Below are 17088 nucleotides of genomic sequence, written 5' to 3' on the forward strand. Positions count from 1 at the left end.
CTTTAGTTAGTGTGGGGCTGTTGTGTGTGTTTTCTTTTTATTGTGGGTAGCGGGGGTGGGTGAAGGGGGTATTAGCCCCAACGATGGTTTGTTTAGGGCTTGCGGGTGGGTAGCGGGAGAGTTTAACCCCTTCATGACCGTAGCATTATTAACTGCTACGGTCGTGAAGGGGTTAAGTGCACCCGCAACCCCCCCGCAAGCCCTAAACAAACAACAAGGCCCAAATACCCCCTTCACCCACCCCCGCTACCCACAATAAACCTGGCACGGCTGTTTAACCCCTTCATTGCCTTAGCGGTTAGCCGCTAAGGTGATGAAGTGGCCTTTAAATGCATTTTTCCTGCCTCGGATGCATGCCGGGGGGCTCCGGTGCTGGTATTAATGGTATCAGCTCCGGAGACCCCCGGCATCAATCCCAGCCAGGAAAAAGGCCAGGATTTTTTCTAAGTGCTGATCCGCCACTCATCAGCAGCCTCTCACCATCAACTTGCCAACTTTTTCTTGCGTGGCCGATTCGCCATAAAAACGCCATTCTAGAGTGGCGAATAGCGCCGCTAAGCTACTCGCCACTACTAGAATACAGCGTGGTGGAAAATGTGTCTATTTTAGGCGGAAAGTGCCTTCTCGCCTCGCCACTGGCGGAAAAAAAAAAACCGCCAACAAAACTGGCGTTTTTTTTTATTCTCACCACTTTCTCGCCCCTTACTGAATAGGGGTAGGCTTTTTGGGCGGGAAACGGGCGAGAAGTGCCTTTCCGCCGCTTACTGCATGATGCCCTAAGTATATAATTGTTTGATTTTTTCACACACTTTCTGTCTTTTGGTCATTATTATAGTTTTATTAATCACATGCTTGTAAACATTTTTGCGCTCCCATCTGGTTGTGGGACAAAATAGACATTACAATACATAAAAACATAATAAAAACTAAGTCATTAAATCCATTGATTGTCACTGTGGCTGCCTACACCAGCGATTTCTACACCAAGACAAATTTCCCTAGCCAATTCCAGTCTGGGTTTCGTCCCAAACACTCCAGCGTAACTACCCTGCTAAAAGTTTGCAATGAAATCCAGTGCGGAATGGAACGGGGACAACTCACTGGTGCAGTATTCCTAGATTTTGCAAAGGCTTTTGACACAGTTGATCATGTTATCCTGCTTAACAAACTCCAGAGCTCTGGAATAGGGAAACATGCTTTAAACTGGTTTCAGTCCTACCTATCAGGAAGATCCCAACATGTGTCCATCTCAGGCTCTAACTCCAACCCCCTGGATATCACCTGTGGTGTCCCGCAAGGCTCTGTTCTGGGGCCCCTACTCTTCTCAGTGTTCATTAATGATCTTCCCACAGCTTGTAAGGAAGCCTCAATACACATGTATGCAGATGACACAATCCTGTATGCACACAGCCATAGCCTCTCTGACCTTCAACACATACTTCAGTCTGACTTTTTGACACTCGAAAACTGGATTTCCCAAAACAAACTGTTTTTAAACACTGACAAGACGGTAACAATGGTATTTGGGACCAAGACTAAATTTGTAAAGCTTCCAGTGACTGAGCTCCTGATTAGAACCAACGCTAAAACCACCCTAACACCTGTCACTAGTTTTAAATACCTGGGCTTATGGTTTGACTCCCACTTAACATTCGGGATGCACATTGATACCCTGACAACCAAGACCTATGCCAAACTAGGGGTACTTTACAGGAACAAATCCTCCCTAAGTCTCCTGGTCAGAAAGCGTATTGCACAGCAGATGCTAATGCCAATTATTGACTATGGAGACATAGTATATGGCTCGGCTCCTCAAACCCACCTTAGCAAACTTGACACCCTCTACAATTCAATTTGTCGTTTTGTTCTCCAATGCAACTACAACACACATCACTGCGAAATGCTCAAAGAACTAGATTGGTCTTCACTAGAGTCTAGGCGCAAAGTTCACCTTTCCTGTCTCACCCTCAAATACTTTCTGGGCAAGCTACCCAGCTACCTGAACAAGCTCCTCACCCCTACCACATGCAGTACCTATCACCTGAGATCAGACTCCAAAAGACTATTCATGGTCCCAAGACTCAACAAAGTATCCGGACGTTCCTCCTTCTCCTTCCGTGCACCCCAAAACTGGAACAACCTACCAGAGACTCTCATATCCACCACCAGCTTAAATTCTTTCAAATCTAAGGCTGTCTCACACTTTAATCTGGTCTGTAACTGTTTCATACGCTCATAATATATATTTTCTTTAACTGTGCATGCAATGTCTTGTATATAATGTATACCTTGTTCATTTATGTAACTGTATTTGTAACCATGTATTATTTTGTTTTACTCTGTGCCCAGGACATACTTGAAAACGAGAGGTAACTCTCAATGTATTACTTCCTGGTAAAATATTTTATAAATAAATAAATAAATACACCCTCAATTGGGGCCTAGATTGCCACATTGGCTACCAATGTACAACCTAAATATATAAAATAATTATTTACCCCTGCCGGGATGAAGGCGTCCTCCTTATCCTCATGGGCAATGCAATAAAGGGCCATACCATAAAAAAAAACCCAGCCAAACAATCCCAGCCCACTGGCTAATTAAAATAAAAACACCAAATAAATGCAAAATAATCCCTGCCCGATGGCACGAAAAATAAAAATAAAACAACCAGGAAAAAGAAATCCCTGCCGGATGGCACCAAAATATCTATTTCAGGTTGTTTTCGCTTACAGTACCTTGGCCAGTATATTGGCCATTATATACATAGGAAGAACATGGCTAACGCCAGCCTGAAGTGGTTGATAAAAGATTTGCCGTTTTTCTTGTGTTCTACCCATTCTGATAAATATCGGAACTTGATGTATTGCATTTTCTAACCAAAACATGTGGTATTATGACTATTTAAAGATTGCTTTATTTTTGAGTGGTGCAATGTTGATGTTTTGCATGATAAATATAAGGCACTTTTTTGGCCGTTAATACCGCATTTTTAGGTTACCACAGTTTGATGTATCCGGCCCTATGTCTACAATAAAAAAAACAAATGGAAATGAAAATCATCATATAACCCCATGCTGTCTGCACACACTGAGGTGCAGATAGGGGCCATATTAGGCGTGTGTTCCCCCCACGAGCTCAGGACACTGAGGACACTGAGCCTGGGATCTGTCAAATTATTTTGTTAGCAATAGTCTGAGTAGGCAATAAGATTTATTAATTAGGGATTCGCAGAACAAATATTTCCTAGCAGGAGGTGCAAAATGTAAAAAAAAAGTTTGGGTTATATAATACATGGGGAGATACCTGTACAAAAAAAAGGAATGCATTTTAGATACCTGGGAAATATGGTAATTTAAGTTTATTTATGTATTTATTTATAAAATATTTTACCAGTAAGTAATACATTGAGAATTACCTCTCGTTTTCGAGTATGTCCTGGGCATAGAGTTATGATGACAAATACATGGTTACAAATACATAGTTACATTAAGTGAAGAGGGTTATACATTATATACAAGACATCGCATGCACAGTAAGAGATAATATATTATAGGCGTATGCAACAGTTACAGACCAGATTAAAATGTGAGACGGCTTTAGTTTTGAAAGAACTTAGACTGGTGGTGGTTTAATTTAATTATACTTTGCATATCCAAATATGCAGCTTTCTCAGGTATCCTAGGTGTGTTCCTTTTTGAGCACAGGTTTCTCTCCACATATAAAGTCAGGTTAATTCCTTGTGTTCATTTGAACAGCTTATAGTAATTATGCAATGTTAGGGGGAACGCCTCTTTTGCACACCATTAGCACTAACAGGCAGAAAAATGTAATCATATATGATTTCAAGCAGCAATACTGGGTTAACGTTAGGTTATGCACTTTAGTGCATAAGTGTTCTGAATAACCCAACGTTAATTTAGGATAATGTTGGGTTAAATAGCACCTAACAGAGCTTAGTGCATCTGGGCCCAGATGTATTTGGCCACTACAAACAAGTCCTGCGGATTCCACTCCCATATTACAGTTATACCCCTTCATTTCTCCTGCTTTTGCTCCATATACTCGTCACATGTATCTGCCTCTGTGGGTCTATAATGGAATGTATGGGGGGCTATGCATCAAGGCAATAGGAAAGTGTGTGTTTGTAAATGACCCCTACAGCCCCCAATTGATTGCTTGTTGGACATTGCCAACACTCCTGACATATGACAACCCATTACCTATATCTACAATAGAATCTGCACCATTGGAACACTACGGTAATTTAGATTGACAGGTAGGATCTGTATGATATGTGTACAACATACTGGACACCTAACAAGCTCCAATTAAACCCCCAAAATACCCACAACATATATATAAGCATATGAGTGTCAGAAGAGTGCTACTGAGCTGGCAATTGCATTAAAACCAGAGACATAACATAAAACACAGACAGAGCTCAGTTTTTAGCACATCTAGTGAGACTCATACACGGTACAGTTGCTAAATATATATGGAATAACTAATAAGTAAATGGTCTTTTAGTTTGACATTTTTGGCCAAAATTGTTGTAAGCCCCTGAGCCAACGCCAAGGCAGACCACATATCAGGGGTCCCTAACGCTAATATAAATTCTTAATAACCTGTTTAATAACAGGAAGAATGATTTATAGTAAATCTGTCAATATTAGCTGTAAAGTTCTGTCTGACTGAAGCTTTTATTAACCTGTACATTACCAGGAAAAGCACTCTGTATTAGAGATGTCTCAGCCAAACTGCAAGCCAAAGTTCTGTCTGACTGAAGCTTTTATTAACCTGTACATTACCAGGAAAAGCATTCTGTATTAGAGATGTCACAGCCAAACTGCAAGCAGGCAAGTTCCCCTGAGTGGAAGATGCTATGGAGTGAGCCCATAACCATTTAAATGTGGGAGGGGGTGAGCTTAAATTAAGTAGGAGGTTGCCAACCTCCAATCAGCTATGACTAGCTGGACAAGAATTGTAAAACATACTGGACACCTAACAAGCTCCAATTAAACCCCCAAAATACCCACAACATATATATAAGCATATGAGTGTCAGAAGAGTGCTACTGAGCTGGCAATTGCATTAAAACCAGAGACATAACATAAAACACAGACAGAGCTCAGTTTTTAGCACATCTAGTGAGACTCATACACGGTACAGTGCCTAAATATATATGGAATAACTAATAAGTAAATGGTCTTTTAGTTTGACATTTTTGGCCAAAATTGTTGTAAGCCCCTGAGCCAACGCCAAGGCAGACCACATATCAGGGGTCCCTAACGCTAATATAAATTCTTAATAACCTGTTTAATAACAGGAAGATCTGTCAATATTAGCTGTAAAGTTCTGTCTGACTGAAGCTTTTATTAACCTGTACATTACCAGGAAAAGCACTCTGTATTAGAGATGTCTCAGCCAAACTGCAAGCCAAAGTTCTGTCTGACTGAAGCTTTTATTAACCTGTACATTACCAGGAAAAGCATTCTGTATTAGAGATGTCACAGCCAAACTGCAAGCAGGCAAGTTCCCCTGAGTGGAAGATGCTATGGAGTGAGCCCATAACCATTTACAATTCTTGTCCAGCTAGTCATAGCTGATTGGAGGTTGGCAACCTCCTACTTAATTTAAGCTCACCCCCTCCCACATTTAAATGGTTATGGGCTCACTCCATAGCATCTTCCACTCAGGGGAACTTGCCTGCTTGCAGTTTGGCTGTGACATCTCTAATACAGAATGCTTTTCCTGGTAATGTACAGGTTAATAAAAGCTTCAGTCAGACAGAACTTTGGCTTGCAGTTTGGCTGAGACATCTCTAATACAGAGTGCTTTTCCTGGTAATGTACAGGTTAATAAAAGCTTCAGTCAGACAGAACTTTACAGCTAATATTGACAGATCTTCCTGTTATTAAACAGGTTATTAAGAATTTATATTAGCGTTAGGGACCCCTGATATGTGGTCTGCCTTGGCGTTGGCTCAGGGGCTTACAACAATTTTGGCCAAAAATGTCAAACTAAAAGACCATTTACTTATTAGTTATTCCATATATATTTAGGCACTGTACCGTGTATGAGTCTCACTAGATGTGCTAAAAACTGAGCTCTGTCTGTGTTTTATGTTATGTCTCTGGTTGATATGTGTACAGCAATTATATTTTAATGCCACAGTGATTAAAATATTTAACATAATTGAACGTAATTGTTAATATTATATTTCACGCCAGTTTGTTTTCTCTTGTCTGTTTAGCTACATCCAGAGTTAATGCACCGTGTAGGGTCAACTCTATTAATGTTGTAATCAGGAACATTTGCATTCTGCCTTGCTATAGAACACATTTTGTTGCAGCCACTGACAGGTGACTGGCTGGGAGACGCACATCATTATTTTTTACATTTAAATATGATTACTAATTGTAATTATAATTTCCTTCGACATAAATGTGCATGCGTGTGGTCTAAGAGACAGTGAATCAAAATAGTGCTTGCCATTGTGTAAGTTAATTATGTAGTAACTTATGTTTTGAGGTCCTTGTACCCGTTTAGCATGACTGAGGCCACACTGGTGATACAAGCTATCTTTTAATAACCTGTGTTTTCAGAATTATGTTTAGGTGATGCACAATGTAAATAAATATCTTATTCCTTAGATATAATTCACCACGATAAACATTGAATGCTGGGAAATACAGACTCTGACATTCTTTGGCCACGGTTGGCAGAAAAAAATAAATCATTAATTAGTTACTTGCTGTACTAGTAGATTAAGTATCTCATTTTAAATAATTGAGTCACTTTTTCCTGTTTCTTTATGCAGTAGAGGTGATTCCTGCGCTTTTATACACTGCACGCCACCCATGCTTTGCAATTATATTATAATGCTGATTAGCATTTTGAAGTTGTAGAGGATGTAGATAGAGCACAGCCAGGGAAATCCACCTTTTGGTATCCAGAGAAGGGAAAAAATAGCCAGGCAACTCCAAACTAAATAAATGATCAATTTATTGCATGCTAGAAAAACAATAAAAACGGACTACATGAACGCACCTACGCGTTTCATGCAACAGCACTTTATCAAGGTGTACAAGGTAATGAAAAGGCTGCTTCTTTATACTCACCAGAGCTGTCGGTCGCACCATCACTAACCATCACTCTGGTTTGTTGGAAAAATATGCATAGCTCGCTTTTTCATTATGATCTATAGGCAAGTTAAACCTGCTGTTTTAGGCACTTTTTGTGCTAAAACATTTATAAAATAGATGAAAAGCACAGATGCCATAACATGCTGTTATCATTAGGGTGAAGTTGTTGACCCACTAATGATGTGACATATTTTGCTGACAAAAAATTAAAAAAATAATCAAAAATCTATATTAAAAAGGATACATGCATTGTCTGTATTTCCCAACCTATAAATTTAGCTAAACTTCCTTAGCTTAAAGAAGGAAATGTTCAGACAGCCCCGAACAAATGATTTAAAGATAACATTGTGATGTGTTTTGTGATTTGATGATACATTTAAAAGGAAAGAGTTTGAGGTCAGATGAAACATAGCTGCATTTCCAAACCTTTTCCTACATTTCACAGACACCCATAAAGTATCCCTGAACCTTTAAGTGGGGGACGGCATGACCGTGAGGGCCCACTGTAGCGCTCTCCCCCCCCCTCTTATCTTATGTCCTTTCGGCCGTGATTATACCCAAAAATGCTACACGTGACGCCGCGCGCCGCGCGGCGCCTAAACAATTTGCTTAATTCTAATGAGACTGCTCATACCGCTGGTGACGGTCACGGCGTGCCGTACTGCAAAGCGGACGGCTGGGGAAGAGACTTTGGAATTAGTTTTTTTCTTGCGACGGCCATGTCACATGAGCGGTACAGCCAATGAGGTCAAACCACTCACGGCCACGCCTCCAAGCCTCCCCTTGCTCTCCCTCCCCGGTATAATCAAGATGCTGCTCGATGGCAGCGCTAGGTGACATCACAAAATAGCGCTGCCGCCCTTCAGCACTTCGTATAATCAAGGCCTAAGGCGTGGGGAGGGTTGTGACACGGCCCCGAAGAGGGTTGTGATGCGGCCCCTGGGGTGGGGGGTTGTGACGCTGCCCCGGCCCGGGGGGGGGTTGTTACATGGCCCTGGGGTTGGTGGGGGTTGTGACACGGCCCCAGGGAGGTCTGTGACGTGTCCCCAGGGAGTGTGGGAAGCTGGAAGGTATAATGGGGTGCAGGGGCCGAAGGTATAATGGGGTGCAGGAGCCGAAGCAGGCATTCCACCACTCGGCAAAGAATTTCATGCAGCACGTCATTCATGAGCTCAGGAGCTTGTCAGTCCACTCTGTAGAGAGGCCCAGTTCAGGGTGGCGGCAGCGGCTCGGGCCCCATCCTAGTATATATCTTAATCAGTCTAGGGGAATAAAGAGCGGTTACATACTCATAATGTATGCATCGCACTCCTCTGATAGTCACGTATATATCCTTATCTGATTATATATATGTAGCCATGTGTAAAATTGGTGTACATATCTCTTTCATGCTGGCAGTAATCCTGGTAAGTATGCAGGGTTGCCAGTAACAGTCATGGAGGTTTGCCCTCAAGTGAGGTGTCATATGTCCCAAAGGAAGTGACACAGAGGGTGTCTGTTTCTGGAGGTGATATAAGACACAACACTGCCTAAAGTTAGGAGTTCATTTTCCTGTTGTTGTGCTGCCTCTGTTCAGTAAGAGGAACGTGGAGGTCTGCAAAAGTGTTGCAGTGGTCTGATGCAAGAGCTGTGAGTCTATGCAGCTCTGAGCAGAGAGACAGAGAAGCTGGTGAATCTCTTTGAGAGGAGAAGGAACCTTCCTAATGGAGTGCAGCAGAGGAATGAGCGGCTAAGCTGCTAGCTGTGAGGGGCAGCTGGCCCATACCACCAAGCAACAATAAAGATGCCCTGTTCAAAGACAACCCCCCTGTGTGAGTGTGAAGTTACTCTCCAGCGGAAGGCACCACCAAGGAGGAGTTCCTCATCAGAACCATCCCCATGCGGATGCAGGGATCCTGATGAGGTGGAGGCGCTGCACTGGATATAGGTAGGACTACCTCAGCTGCCTGTCTGGGTTGGCAATCCCCACACAACATCATGCGGGAGCCAACAGGTGCACCACCAGACACGACCATGTAATGGGGACTGGTTAGACCACAGGGGCCAATGTGAGATTGGGTGGGTCAGGCCAGGTAAGAAAACCCGTTACATATATTTCCTGCATTAAGTTTTCAACATAATGTATGTTGAAGGAAGATAAACTTATCGCTAACAAATCTTGATAAAGTTTTTACTATTGATCTGTATGATATACAAATGAATGCCATAAGTAAATATAATAAGTATCATTAAAAAGAGGTAGTACTTATGAATACCGAAATATACACTGTGTGTGCCAAATCCAATATGCACTGTATCCCTTTTGTATATTAGATTCTAAGCTTTAGATATATTGTACATTGTTCACTCAAATTAGTCTGTCCAATGCGAATTGCCAACAGCACAGTGCAAAGAAATGCACTACAGATCATTTGTACTGGTGCTCTGTAGGGTCTAGTATATAGTTCCATTCATAAAAGTATTGATGCGTTTTTCTATTGTTTGATTTTTCGGGTTGTATCATTGTTTTGGTTATATTCTTGTGTTCATATGTGGTGTTGGTTGCTCTAATCTGTAATGTATATGATGGGTAGTACACTTCTCTCTGATGTTTGTTAGTTACTGTATAGCCAGTCTCTCCCCCCCCCAACACATCTCTCCCTCTTCCCCCACCCCCTCTCTCTTTCTTCCCCCATCCCTCCCTTTCTTTCCTATCCACCCCTCTCTCTCTCCTCCCCACCCTTCTGTCTTCCTCTCACTCCCATCCCTCTATATCCCCCCACCCCTGTCTCCCCATCACCCCTCTTCCCCCACCCCTCTCTCTCTCTCCACCCGTATCTCCCCCCATCTCTCCCCATCCCTCTCTCTTCCCCCCAACCCCCTCTCTCTCCCCCTCACCCTCTTCCCCCCCACCCCTCTCTATCTTTTCCCTCACCCTCTTCCCCCACCCCTCTCTCTCTTCCCCCCCACCCCTCTCTCTCTTCTCCCCCACCTCCCCCACCTCTCTTCCCCCCAACCTCTCTCTCTCTCTTCTTCCCCCCCCCACCCCTCTCTCTTCCCCCCACACCCTCTCTATCTTTTCCCTCACCCTCTTCCCCCCCACCCCTATCCCTCTTCCCCCCCACTCCTCTCTCTCTTCCCCCACACCTCTCTCTCTTCTTCCCCCCCACCTCTCTCTCTTCTTCCCCCCCACCCCTCTCTATTTCTCACCCACCCTCTATCTCTCCCCCCACCCACTCTCTTAAATCTTTACCTTCTATTTCTCTCCCGCCACCATTCTCTCTCTCCCCCAACCCCTCTATCCCCCCTCACTCCTCTATCCCCCTCACCCTTCTATCCCCTCACCCATCTCCCTATACCCCTAACCCCTCTCTCTATACCCCACCCCTCTCTTTCTCTTCCCCCACTCCTCTCTCTTCCCCCATTCCTGTCTCTCTTCCCCAACCCCTCCCTCCCCCCAACCCACCCTCTCTAACCTCTACTCCCTATTTCTCTACACCACCATTCTCTCTCCCCCCGCCCCTATATCCACCCTCACCCCTCTATCCCCCTCACTCCTCTATCCCCCCCTCACCCCTCACTCTATAACCCCACCCTTCTCTCTCTTCCCCCACTCCTCTCTCCCCCCCACTTCTCTCTCTCTCGTCCCCCACCATTCTCTCTCTTCCCCACCCTTCTCTCTCTTCCCCATCCCTCTCTCTCTCCCACCCCTCTCTCTCTCCCCATCCCTCTCTTTCTCCCCCATCCCTCTCTTTCTCCCCCATCCCTCTCTCCCGCACCTCTCTCTCCCCCACCCCTCTCTATCTCCCCACCACTCTCTCACCTCCCTCTTGTTCCGTGTTACACCAGACCTCCTCCTCCATTTTTACACCCCCTCTTCCATTTTTACACCTCCCCCTCCATTTTTATACCCCACTCCCCTCTCCGTTTTTACACCCCTCCATTTTTTCACCCCTCCTCCCCCTTCATTTTTGCACCCACCTCCATTTTGGCATCCTTGCCCTACCGTTTTTGCACCCCCCTCCAAAAGAAGCTTGCTCTGCTTTCAGCTTCCGCTGCCGCCCCCCAACATGTGCCGCACTAGGCGACTGCCCAGGTCGCTTAGTGGTTGCACCGGCCCTGCTGCCTGTGCTGAGCGGAGTGTGAATCTGCCCAGTAAGTCCCCTCTGACTCCCATTGAGGTTATACTGCTTCAGACATTTACACAGGCTTTAGAGATTCTCCTCATTTGTGTTAGTAACACTGTCATAAGTGTTCCTTTGTATGCCTATTCCCCTGATTAGAAATTTAGAAATGAAGTCTCTTCCATTTCCAGTACATGCCTTTCCATTCCCAGATGTTAATGGGCCTTGCCAGGTGTGCAGGGCGGGACGGAGGGGAGGGGGGTGGGTGGGAGTAGCAAACTCCTCCGCAGTTAACGGTGCCAAAGTAGTACAGGGCAGTTTATGCAGATTGTCCTGGTTGCCAGAGTCTTTGCAGGGGGTGATGAGCATTCTATGCAAGTTTTAGGAAAAACCTAAGAATGAGAATGATATTTAATCTTTAAGAAGTATTATTTTTGTTTCCAAGTTTGTTTTACAGTATCTCCAGAGAGCCTGGGCTGGCGGACGGCCCAGTTTTTAAATCTATTAATGGTGGTGGACCGGTTTTACTTAATGTCACCATTCAGGAGGGGGTGGAAAGAGTCCTGGTGGGTCTGAAGGCACTGGGGCTCATTTAAAGGTTGTTAAACAGCCCCGCTGGTGGCAGCTGATTGGTAGTAAGTGCAGGATATCCTTGTCAGACGGGACTCCATACCTACAGTAATTGCTTAGTGCTAGCATTTATTGGCGAGTGGGAAGGGCTTATTGTGCTTTGGGTTCCTGGGGCCCATTCTCACAGCTGATCATGAGCCATCTGAGTAGCTGGGGCTGTACAGCACCTGGCTTGCAGTTTTTTTGGGTCATAATTGAACACTATTGGCCTTACTTGTTGGTGGTGGAGCACTCTGGTAGGGTTTGGCACTTCATTCTGTTATTGGTATTTGAATAAAAGCCATGGCCGTTGAAACTCTAGATCTTTCGTCTGTGCAAGTTTTAATTTCAGGTATGTTTTAAGGTTTGGGGGGGTGGGGGGGCGGCATCGAGACTCAATGGTCATGTTTTTATACATAGTTTATTTTATGAATAATATCGTTGTAATACAAGTTTGAAAATGATCTAACTCTCTTGTCTGTTTAAAATGATCCCTATATAACAAAGCATATCACAAACCTATTCTTGATTTAAGGAGAAGAAGTTTAGGAATTTGAGATATGTTATGAAATATAGACAGTGCACATATATTTTAAATGCAAATTCTTTAAATGTTTCTCTTATTTTAAAGTGAATGTATTACTCAAAGAAACAGACATTTCTCATAAAGCAGACATTATATACATAGATTTTATACATTCCAAAAGTCATGTTACATATGTAGCCAAGTCCTCTTGGACTACTGATATTCCCTGGACACTGTAAGCACCATTAAAGAGTGGGCAGTGTGAGGAGTAGATTATGCTGGGTCGGTTATATTGTTCAGTGTGTGTGTTGACAATAAAGTTCAGGATTAGCCTGCTATTGTAAAGAGGGGTCTATGACAGTATGTAGGCCGGCTTACAAGCCACTCCCCAGGGAAGGAGGGGAGGTTTTCTCTTTTATAGACTAGAGCAGGGGCGCAAAACTGTATTTGCTGCGCCCCCCCCCCTGCCTGCTCTCCTCTGTTGGTGCACCCTACTCCCTTATCTTGTGTGGTGTCATATGACGCAGCGGGGTCGCATCATGTCATGTGACTCGCGCCGTCATTTGACATCACATTACCGTGGCGACCGTGAGGTTACATGACCCCGTGACATCATTTGACGCCGCGTTGCCATGGTCACGCGTCCTGAAGCCGTCTGAACCTCGGTAAGTAGAGGTTGTAGAGGCCTCGCGCGGTACCCCAACATTTAATTTAAATGCCTTGGGGAAGAGCGCGGGACCTCTGCAACTGCCCGCACCCCCCAGTGCACCGCTGGTCTAGAGTAAGGGGTTAGTGAGAAATGTTGTTCTGGGTTGTACTTAAGAGTATGAGTATGCAGCATAGAGCCTCTTCCCAGAGGGAGTAGGCTGAGGGTTTGCAACACGAGGGGGTAAGTATCTATGAAGAGGATATTCAAAGCCTCAATTCTGGGTACTGCATTCAGCGATTGTGACCTGTGTATACCATCATGCATGTACCAATAAACCCCGTTAAACCCAATCTGTTGTATGATTGAGCATGTCCAGCTAGGAAGAAGTACCCCTGAGGTCCATCCTGATAGCCTCAGGATCCTCTTGGGCTTGAGGTGCGGTCACGAAAAGAACCAACGTAAGCCTGTCCAGATGTCCTCCCCACACTACCGTGGAGATCTCCAGCCTCCTGTTTACCAGCCAGGTATGCACCAGCAACAGAATAGATCAGTAGCGAAGTCATCTCACACAGGGTGGAGGAAAGGGTGATACACATACACAAAATTGATCTCTGCTTTTGGTTTAACATAACATGGCTGATCTGCTCACCCGAAGTAGAAAGAAAGGCCATTCAAAGTACCCATGACAATAACACAATTCAGTAAAGTCATTTTATGCAGTGTTTGCTGCATTTAATTACGTTCTTTTTCATCTGGGACAGGGAAATATTATTTCTGCCAGTTAAAGGATTAACAATTTCAAGAATGTTGGGATAATGTTGGGCTTGTAAAATGAAATATTAAGAAGTTCAGTTAATGAGAAAATAGCCAGAATAGTTAGCAACAGCAGACTGGAAAAAGTAACAAAGGTCTGAAGGGGATTTCGGCTAACCTTAAGAGTGCCCTAATTATGTACCTGGTAAGGCAACTTTTCCTGCTGTGCCCCCGTCAGGCCTGCTCCGGATTTGCCCCCCCCCCTCCTACCTGCAGCCGCGTCAGATGATGCTGCGGGGTCACGTGACGTGAGGTCACGTGACCCGCAGCGTCATTTGACGCCTGTGATGTCACGTCACATGACCCCATTGCGTCATTGTCATGGAGACGCATCACGTCTGAATCCCGGTACGTTTTCTTGTTGCACAGACCTCAAGCGACCCCCTGGCATTTAATTTAGATGCCTGGGGATAGAGCGTGGGACCTCCGCAACCGCCCGCATCCCCCCCAGACAAATCTCCCGCCCCCCTGGCGGCGCGCCCCCAATTTGTGCACCCCAGTGGTAAGGCATAGGTTCTGGCACGACAGAAGCCCTTATGATGTATCCGTTACGTCACGAACACTTGCTGATTTACTAGGGCAGATTGGCTTGAACGCAAAAAGAAGGGGAGGATCCGGGGCCTGAGGCCTCAGGATCGCTCTGGCTCTGCCAGACCCCCAGCAAAAACTAATATTGACATCTCCCAAACATGAAAAGAGATGTGTACGCTCCATAGTGCATTAAATACTTTAACTAGCATAAGTTAAAATATATTATGCAAAAGTTTAGGAATGTAAACTTTTGTGAAAACTCTGAGATGTTTGCAGATCCCAGTTTGGCCTAGTGTTGAGATAGCCATGAGAGAGGACGTCGCCAAGAGGAAGAAGAACAGAGCCACTAAGAAATCCAAAAGATTTTTTTTTACAATTTGGCCAGTACAGCAGAGACGGTCTAAGACCCTTGGCCACTGCCGTTTAAGGTCCCATTCCGCTGCAGAGAGGGTTAGTATAGTATAATGAGTATGAATAATTGCCTATGATGCTACAGTACTTCACTTTGCAAGGGCAGTCTGTGTGAATGGTTTGGACCTACTTACTGAAGTGGAACAATTACCAACTGTACCAATTTGCAAATCATCTCAATTACAATACATTGCCCATAATCATGTAACAAATTCAATGACCATGATCCTGGTATTCACAAATCAGTTTATGAAATAGATACCGTATATTGGCCGCATGTTCACTTTATTATGACTCAACTAAGCTGCTAAACACGGAAACTATACATTGTGAGCTATACATTTGTTTGCCCTCTCAAAAAGGTGGTTTATATATGTAGCCCTGCTTCCCCCCCTCTCTGGAAGATGCTGTACTGCTGGCTACAGCTGTCTGTGGTGCATGCATACCTGTGAGAGTCCAGGAGAGCTGAGTGGTCCACGATGGTGTGGGGGAAATGACAGGCTTTTGATGATCTTTAAGTTCCACTCATGGTGTCAGCGCCTCCAGCTCCAGTGGGCTCCAGGATTTCCAGAGACAGTCCCCACCAGAACAGACTTCCCTCACATTCGTGCTCAATAGACTGTAGACTCAGGCAGGGGTATATCAAAAGGGATGCTTTATTGGGCAGTCACTGCAGATGTTGTACAGCGAATGCAGATAGATGTCAGAGGGTCCCAGGCCTCTGGATGGTGCTGGGCTCTCTGGTAGACTTGAGGCCTATAATCTCTCTTCTTACTTCCTCACCCAAGGATGGTGGAAGCTGAACTTCTTGCTTCCTCATCCCAGGAGGGTGGGAGATGAACTTCTTGCTTCCTTACCCCAGGAGGGTGGGAGCTGAACTGCTATAATTTAGCACTTCCTCTCTGATGCACCAGAAGGGGAGGGCTCGTGGTCTGCACAATGATTGGTTATACGCAGACCCCTGTGTAACCACCACTCCAGTCACTCAGAGAGTAGCATGAGGGGGGTCAATGCCCCTAGAATAGTCTGCCACAGCCTGTAGCTACTAAGGACTTACGTGAAAGGAGGCAGAGAGACAGTCTGGACCAGCCATTGCTACATATATGAAGGCAATTTTTGCGTAAAACCATGGCCTTTTCATCCTGCCGCTGTGTGTCACTGCATTTTGGTCCAATTTTGCTCTGTGTGCCAAAGCTGGTGACTTGGGGAGTGTCAGTAGGAGTTGGTGAAGAGTTACATACTGTAATGAGATGTATCACATTCTGTGCAACATTCTTTTTCCCTTTTATTTGCTTAAAAATATCCTCCATACTGGATAAGTGGCATAAGTCCAACATACTGCATCAGATGTAAGAAACTGTTCTTTTATATGCTGCAGCTCTGCTCCAAAAACAGAGCAGTGCATCAAAACACACGTTTCTCTATGTTGACGTATAGAGCCCAATGGCTTTATGCTTTCCAGAGGAGAGTGTTATTTGCTTACAAAAGCTAATTCTGATATACAGTAGGTGTGGCTATGACAAAACACCTGCAGTTTTTATCGAATAAATACATCTGTAATACATTCTTCTTTTACTGTCATAGGAAGACTGGTAGTACAGAATATGATATAATACAAAAACTATACTTTTTCAACATTTATTTATCCACAAATGATTAAACATTCAATAGCCATGTGTGAAAAAGTGAAACCTTTAGATTCAGTACCTGGTGGCACCGCCTTAAGCAGCAATAACTTCAACTAAGCATTTCCTGTAACTGCTGGTCTGTCTCTCACATCGATTTTGAGTAATTTTGGCCCATTCCTCCTTACAGAACTGCTTCAACTCTGTGACACTTGAAGGCTTTCTTGCATGGACTGCTCGCTTAAGGTCCAGCCATAAAATTTCGATGGGGTTAAGGTCCGGACTTTAACTAGGCCATTCTAAAATGTGGAATTTCTTCTTTTGCAGACATTCTTTTGTCTATCTGCTTGTTTGATTAGGATCCTTGTCTTGCTGCATGACCCAGTTTCACTTCCGCTTCAGCTCACAGACGGATGGCCCGACATTCTCCTATAGAATCTTCTGATGCAATGCAGAGTTCATGGTTGTGTCAATGATGGCAAGCCGTCCAGGTCCTGAGACAACAAAGCATCCCTAAATCTTTACACTTCCACCACATGCTTGATGGTTGGGATAAGGTTCTTCTGTTTGATTGCAGTTTTGTTTTTTGCCAAATATAACGTTTCTCATTGAGGTCAAAAAGTTATGCCTTTGACTCATCTATCCAGAGAACATTGCTCCATTAATCTTGTGG

Source organism: Ascaphus truei, chromosome 2 (assembly GCF_040206685.1).
Source record: "Ascaphus truei isolate aAscTru1 chromosome 2, aAscTru1.hap1, whole genome shotgun sequence".
NCBI classification, from domain to species: domain Eukaryota; kingdom Metazoa; phylum Chordata; class Amphibia; order Anura; family Ascaphidae; genus Ascaphus; species Ascaphus truei.